A 7852-nucleotide genomic window follows, 5' to 3' on the forward strand; every position below is an offset into this window, starting at 1 on the left:
GGATTCTTTGAGCTTTCTGGACCTGGATGCCCATCTCTCTCCCAAGACTTGGGAAGTTATCTGCTATGATTTTATTAAATATGTTTTCCTCTCCTTTTCTCTTCTCTTCTCCTTGTAGAACACCCATAATATGAATATTTATTCACTTAATAGTGTCTCATACATCTGTAGGCTTTCTTCATTTCTATATAATTAAAACAAAGATTTATTACAAGTTCTATCAGTTTAAAGTTTTTCAGAAGTTATTACAGAAGTGAACACTGAAATCAGAAACAAGCTTTCACAGTTGTAGCATTTCTAACAAAGTCAATATCTACATGACCTTGATTTAAGAGATTTAGGGTGTTTCCATGATTCAGAATCCATGACAAAAGTTTAAAAGTCCAGATCCAAGTCAGAAACAAGGGCACTTACAAAGTAATCAATAGAAGGGCACTTCTGAAACACACCTTCAACCATGAGCATGGGCTTCTTGCCTCCACTGTGGGCCAGCATCTCCCTGCAATAGCACTCCATGGTGACCCTGTTGAAAGGATTTTGTAGAAAACATTCCTTCCAAACCATGGAAGTGACTGCCCTAGACATGAGGTAAGAGTAATATTTGGCAGTATAGCCCACGAGGTAGGTGATCCGCAGCTTCCAGGCAGTATTTGGAACATATGGTAAGCCACAGAATGTCTCTTGTGTTTCCTTGAGAATGTCTGTGGTTGAATTCCTCAGGGGATGCCTCCCATGGTAGATTTGATCCAGAGTGGCATAAAAGACCTAAAGTTTCATATCAGCTACAGCACAAAGCTTTTTAGATTCACAAAGCTGAGACACCATATTTTTTTGGCAGTGGCTGCCCATTCTAATTTTGTCTGGCAAATTGTTTACTCGATAATCATTTGCAAAGTACTCTATTAGAATAGAAGGAACCTCTGCAAAATCAGTGGGGCACCTGGTTCCAGTGACGTGTTAGTAACAAGTACATCTTAGCATTGAAAGCATAGCATGTCCCATTTTGTGGACAAGATTTTCCATCATTCCAGGAGTTAGCAAAGTTGGTGAACTTGAGGAATGGGGAAGATTCAGCATAAGAACCATGACTGGGAGTTGATAGTCTCTGTTGTCCTTTCATCTGCCTCCATGGATTGTAAAATGGCAATCCTGATGTGGTTTGTCTGCTTGCTGAAAAAAATCAAAGTAAATGCACTCTGACAGTCCTTCAGATTCATGAATGAGGGCCAGTTTTCAGACATCTTCACACCATACCTCTCCTTTTGCAGGCTACTCTGCACATAAGGAAATCCCCAACCGTTTGTTAAGCCAAATATTCAGGCCTTCCCTGCATGCTCCAAGGGAGAAAAACAGGCAATATAAGCCAGGCTCAATATTATACCTTTGTGCATGAATCACACCACTGTGGTAGCAGGGGTCCCAAGGCATTACTTTGGAATTTTGAGAATTCTGTTTCATTTTCATCCCTCATATCATCTCAAAATCTTTTCGAGTTCTTTCGGAAAGTTTGTCAGAGAGTTTCTCAAGGAACTGGATGACAGTTTCTGAATTTTAACTATTGTTCCTTGGAGAGCCCTGTTGGAAAACACGGAATACACTACCAACTTTTGCAGAGGATCTCTGTTGCTGAGCTACTCTTCTAAACATTTTAATTGACCAGTATAGGGATAAAGAAAAATTTTATAAGCAGCTTCTCACACCAAGTCGCCTGGTGCTTCTGCATGGAGACCATCAATTATGATACGATCCCCATCAGATAAAAGTTATGGTGAATGTGTTCTTGTAAGAGATGCTTCTCAATCTTGTTGGGAAAGTTGTTTGCCATAAGACATGTACTACTCAAATCTAAGATTTTAACATTAAGGTCCACTGCTCTTTTACACTTTTCTTTGTCTAGGTGGATTCCACTAATTTCAAAATCAAACATAAACAGTTAGGCCACTTGCCTAGTTTTTGTTTTGTTTTTAATCAGCTAGTAATTTTTGCAAACTTTGACATAATTCCACATTTCTGTTCGACCAAGTCAGCCACTCTGAACAAGGAATCCAAGAGCTCATCAAAGATGCGCACAATCTGGGGTCCAGGTGGGGTGGAACATACATGTTCCACAAGCAATTCTGTCTTTCTCAAGACTTTTTATTGGGCAATATTAAATTTTTCTGGAGTGCTAAGCTCAAGACATCCTAAAAGACCCCAGTGCTCACTAAACAGGTCCAAGTGGTAGCCCTGACATTGAAGGCAGAGCCCACCAGGGACCAGCAGGTGCTGACCCTTCCACATGGATCTCAACTCTGAGGCTGCCCCTGCCTGCCCACCCTGGCCACAAGGCCACTACTTCGGCTACAAAGCGGCCTAGGCTTTGGGCACATAGTGTTTGTGGAGTAACCCCATGCCCAGCTGCAAGACCCTTGCCCCAGTGCTGCAGCTCCAGTCAGGAGTGCACACTCTGCATTTCCGGGCTTTCTTCATTTTTAAAATGCTTTTTTCTTTTCTTTCTTTCTTTCCTTCTTTCTTTTATTCACCTGTGATATTTCAAAATACCTGTCTTCAAGTTCAGAAATTATTTCTTCTGCTTGGTCTAGTCTGTTGTTGAAGCTCTTGATTGTATTTTGTCATTTCATTCATTAAATTCTTCAGCTCTAGGATTTCTGTTTGGCTCTTTTTTAATGATATCTGTCTTTGTTGGATTTCTCATCCAAATAATTACTTTCCTGATTTCATTGAATTGTCTATCTATGTTCTCTTGTATCTCACTGAGTTTCCTTATTATTATTTAGAATTCATTTTTGGCATTTGACATATTTCCTTATGATTGAGGTCTATTACTGGAGACATTGTTTTCCTTTGGAGGTGTCATGTTTCCTTTCTTTTTCATGTTCAACATGTTCCTACATTGATTTCTACATATCTGCTGGAAAAGTTGCCTCTTCCAATTTTATGAAGTAGGTTTCATAGGGAAAGGCTTATTTGTATGAATGGGTCTTGGAGTGTTGGCCTTGGTTCCGGGTGGACACTGTAGTGTAGTCTCCATGTAGTCTTTTTTTTTTCAGCTGTAATCCACACTAGTAACATTTATGAGTGTCTCAGTGGCCTAGGCTAAGATTTTGATGGTAGTGGTGTGGCTATGCTGGGAGTGTGTTCTCCAGGCTGTTTCTTAGGTTGTGGGAGTGTGTGTGCACATAGTGGTTTGGTCACCTTGGGGTCTGGCTCACTGGAATTGGGGCCATGGAATTATTACTCTGGCTGGGAGCATGGGCACACATTTGCTTGGCTGGCCTTGTGGCATGCCTGCCAGGAGTAGATTGTGTAATTGTTCTCAGGTCCAGAATGTAGGCATGCAGCTGGTCAGCTGGCTTGGTAGTATATCTACCAGGGACAGCCCACAATATTGTTTTTCAGGCCTCAGACATGGGTGCAAGGCTGCTCAGATGACCTAAGGGTGTGTCTGCTCTGGGGAAGGGGGACCTGCCAGAGTGTTTCTCAATTTTGGGACACAGGTGTTAGGCAGCTCAGCTAGCTCAGGGTAGCCTTTGGAGACTGTTTCTTAGGTCCAGGTCATGGGCTCAAAGCTGCTTGGCTGGCCTAGGGGTGTGCCCACCAGAAGCCAGACTGTGGGACTGTGTCTCAGATCTTGATTGCAGGTGCAGGGCCATTGGGCAGGCTAGGGGCATGTCTGCTGGGGAGTGGGAGGACACTACAGGGACAGGGCTATTTTTCAGGTCCTGAGCAGAAGTGCGTAGCTGCTCCACCAGCCTGATGTATTTATTAGCTGTTCAGAGGCTTGGATGCCTCTCCTACTTTGAGGGGGGCATGCAGTGGTTTGGCTGGCTCAAGATTGAGTTCACCCCGGGTGGGACTGCCAGACTGTTCATTCAGCTGGAAGTGTGGCAGCAGGGATGGGTGGGTTACCTTGCTGTGCAAGACCTGAGTCACAGCCTACCCTGGGCCTGAGCTTTGTGCAGATGGAGTTGTGGCATTCAGCCACCTGTGTAGGCTTGGTGAAATTAAGATGAAGCCCCAGTATTGGAGAGGAACAGTGGCTACTGGCCATCAGAACAAGGTGCACTACAGAGGTGGCTCTGTTCTCATGATGCTGTGCTACACCAGCTTGTCTTGCACAGGGTGAGTGGTGGGTGGGAAGTATACACGTCATGCCCCTAAACTGGGGCAATGCAGCTGCATGAATTCCTGGCAGTTCTCCAGACTGGGCTCAGGGCTTGCAAGGAGCATATGATTCTCCTGTAGTAAGAACTGTGAGTGTTTGTGGTGGCAATGGCGACTGGTGGGGATCTTTTGCCTACTTCTTCCCCTGAAATGGGAAGTTCCTCCTGACTCCTAGCAGATTCAATCTGAGCAGGGGAGATGGTTGCAGACACGGTACCTCCATGGCACCCTCCTGGATGTCAATGAATCACCACAGGTGCATCTCCACTCCCTCGCTGAACACCAGCACTCTCCCTTCAATATCCCAGTAAAATCTTAGCTGTTTATTTTTTGCCTTGGTCCTTTCTTGTGGGAGGGATGAGTATCAAGCATCCCTAGTCAGCAATTTTGATGATGTAACTTCTTGTACATAAAAGCAATGTTTATTTCCTTGGCTTGCCAGAGAGCTGAAAGTTAAAATTTCATTTGAGAATATAATCCCAGGCTCCCAGTGATCTCTCTCTTTATAGAACTAGCGATCTTTCTAGCATTCTTTTAAATTTATTTTTAATTTTCCAATAGTAAATTATTAAATAATTCAGACTTCCCATTGGGTGTAGTTTTTAAGCTGCTAGCACCAACATCTTCATTTTATTTACCAAGCTAACAAATAGAAAAATTAGACCTAGAGTCTGGCTTTTCTGACCCATATATAATGCATGCAGTCATAGGTCTAACAAAGTTCATTTACACCATAAAAAGGAGCAAATTACAATTTTTACAATAAGCATATTTTGCCAAAAATAAAAAAGGGAATAAAATAATGTCTTACATGCCTCCTTGTTAAAATAAACTTTTTTTAAAAAAAATAATTTTTTTCTTGCTTCCAGTGTGGTTAGAGAAACTTTAACAAAAATTGACTACCATGGGAAGATCTTTGTATTAATAGCTCTGGAAGAGAGTGTGACTATCTTAGGAGGCATGCTGCTTCACATAAGTGAAGATAATAAGAGACATGGCCTCTATCCATTGTAGCCATTAAGATCCTATTGGGATATAGCAGTCACACTACTTATTTAACAGAAAATATAATATAAGGAAGTGTTAATTAGGTATAAAGTTGTTAGTTAGGTGGCTAAAAATGCAAAAAGGAAACATAAAGCAACTGCAGGAGCAGATACCACTCCTAGGGCTAGGGGAAGAAGGGGAAGAGGTTGCACATACAGGTTTGAGTATTTCTTATCCAAAATGCTTAGGACCAGAAGTGTTTGATTTCAGCTTTCTTCAGATTTTGGAATATTTGCATATACATAATGAGATACCTTGGGGATGGCACCCAAGTCTAAACATGGAATTCACTTATGTTCCATATACATATATATAGCCTGAAGATAATTTTATATAAGATTTTAAATAATTTTGTGTATAAAACAAAGTCTTGACTGTATTTTGGCTGTGACCCATCACATGAGGTCAACTGTGAAATTTTCCACCTGTGGCATCATGTCAGCCTTCAAAGTTTCGGATTTTGGAGCATTTAAAATTTCAGGTTGTTGAATTAGGGATGTTCAATCTGTATTAAAACTTGGAAGCTTGGAGACAAGAAGCTCTGAAACTCAGATCTCTAAAAAGGGGTCTTTAGATAGCTAGTTTTTGTGTCTCTGACGAGGTGCAAAAAGGCTGGTTCTGTAAGAGTTGTGATGGGAAGGACTTGCCCTCTCAGGGTGAGGCAGCACTGGGGAGTGGAATTGCCTTCTTAGGGTGAAAAAGCAATGTAGGGCTGATGCTTCCAGGAAGAAGAAGCAGGCAAGAGCAAGTAGTTCTTTCTTCCTGTCTCCACCTTGTGCTGTCCTTCTAAACAACCTCCTGTCATCACCATAATTGGCAGAACTTAAGAGGGAGCCAGCTGGAATGTAGTTTGTAAAGTCTCAGCTCCGGCATTATGTAGCACAGAATGGATAGGTTTGATGCTGAGATACAAAAACTTAGTAACTGGCACATTCATTTAATTCTAAATAAAATGTTTTCCCCACCTATCCAATATTTTTGTTTCCTGTGTTCTTGAGATGATCAGAAATAATCGAATATTATTGTAACTTATGCTTTCCTATTATTTTAACCAAGGCTGAATCAAAGTTAACTTTTACTTCTTTCTATTATTGTGGGGGAGGGGAGGGGGTGTACGCAGGGATTAGTTGGGAAGAGCGGAAAGATTACTTTTAATTTCTATAATGGACATACTGGTTTTATTGTTCACCACCTCAAATATGTTGGAGATACATGGAGTATAAATTATAAATAAATAAAACTCAGCTGTGCCAACTAGTAAGAGACTCCCAGCAATTCCCCAATTATCTAACCTTGGGGTGGGGACGGGAATGTACACTTTTACTGGTGAAGAATTAGTAGCAGGAGATGATGGAAGAAAGATAGTCTGAGCAGACACACACAACACTTCTTCAGTCTGAACTCTGTTTTTCATTCACCTGAAGGCTACTAGCCTAAAGGTGTAGTGCCTTCCAATTTCTGATGAAAAAGCCACTTGGGAGATAGAGAAGAGAGAACAACAGAGGAAGTACATAAAGTAAAAGTGCTAGTTAAGATTCCCTTAAATTAAAATCAGGATGGAAATAATTTTATTTTGAGAACCTTCAGAGAATACTATTGAATAATCTATGGTTCCTTAACACAGGAAGGGGTCTTCAATTATTTTTTTTCCTTTAACTGAAATTTTAAAATTAATAGTATCTTTTTCAATTTAGAAATGAAAGAAACTTTAAAATTGCTGCAAAAACTTATACTGTTATATCTTGTTATGTGATGGTGCTTAACATAAAACAGGATGTTTTACTCATGGCCAGGAAAGCTTGTTATATAAGTACATTTAAACATAAAGCCCTCCTCCCGGCCTTAAAAAAATAAAAAGGTCTATAAATTCCTAAGGATTTTGAAACTCTTGTTTAAGAACTTTGAGGAATTGGGGAAATGTAGGTTATGCCTGATTTTTAAAAAATGGTTGTTTTCAACAAAACATAATCTTGCAGAAGGGAAGAGTAGGAGGGTACAAATTATTTAAAAGCTTTCTCTAAGTGACTTTGATATCTGCTCCCCACCCCAAACCAGGTGAAGACCAATGGAAAAAATAAACATGAAGGTGGATGGAAAATTGCAATGCCAGGAGAGATATTACTCTTTAATAAAAATCTTTTCCATGTTTATGATTATTTTATTTTTTATGTTATAACATAAATAATAAAATAACATCTTAATGATAACCAGAGCACTAACAACAACCACCAAAAAAAAAAAAAAAAATCACAGGTACCTGGGTATTAAAATGGCCTGTTAAGGCAGGCAGCTCAGTGTGATCAGAATTCACTACAAGGAATATTAGATTGAACAAAGAACTAGAATAGAAGTGTTGGCAAAATTTAATTAGGAGAGGGCTGGTAGACGCTCAGGCATGGCCAGAGAACGCAGAGATTAGAGCCTGTGGAGCCTCCCTCTAAGTGGGCATAGGAGGTAGTGAAACCTGTTTGGAGTTGAGCTGCTGCAGCCTGGGGCACTTCTCTGGAGAGAGAGCTCTTGTTTCTAATTTTCCTAGAATACAGCTAAAAAGGCTAATGTTACCAGCCCAGCTGAAGTCTTTTTTTTTTTCTTCTGCTGAGGTTTGTAATTCTACAATTTTAAATGTCCTTAACTATAAAAA

General features: G+C 40.6%; 1 pseudogene; it reads right to left on the bottom strand.

Annotated features, from left to right (window-relative positions):
• Positions 1 to 306: 306 nt before the first annotated feature.
• Positions 307 to 2102, bottom strand: LOC100605749 (annotated as a pseudogene).
• Between the last annotated feature and the right edge of the window lie 5750 nt (positions 2103 to 7852).

Source organism: Nomascus leucogenys, chromosome 13 (genome assembly GCF_006542625.1).
Source record: "Nomascus leucogenys isolate Asia chromosome 13, Asia_NLE_v1, whole genome shotgun sequence".
In the NCBI taxonomy this organism is placed as follows: Eukaryota; Metazoa; Chordata; class Mammalia; order Primates; family Hylobatidae; genus Nomascus; species Nomascus leucogenys.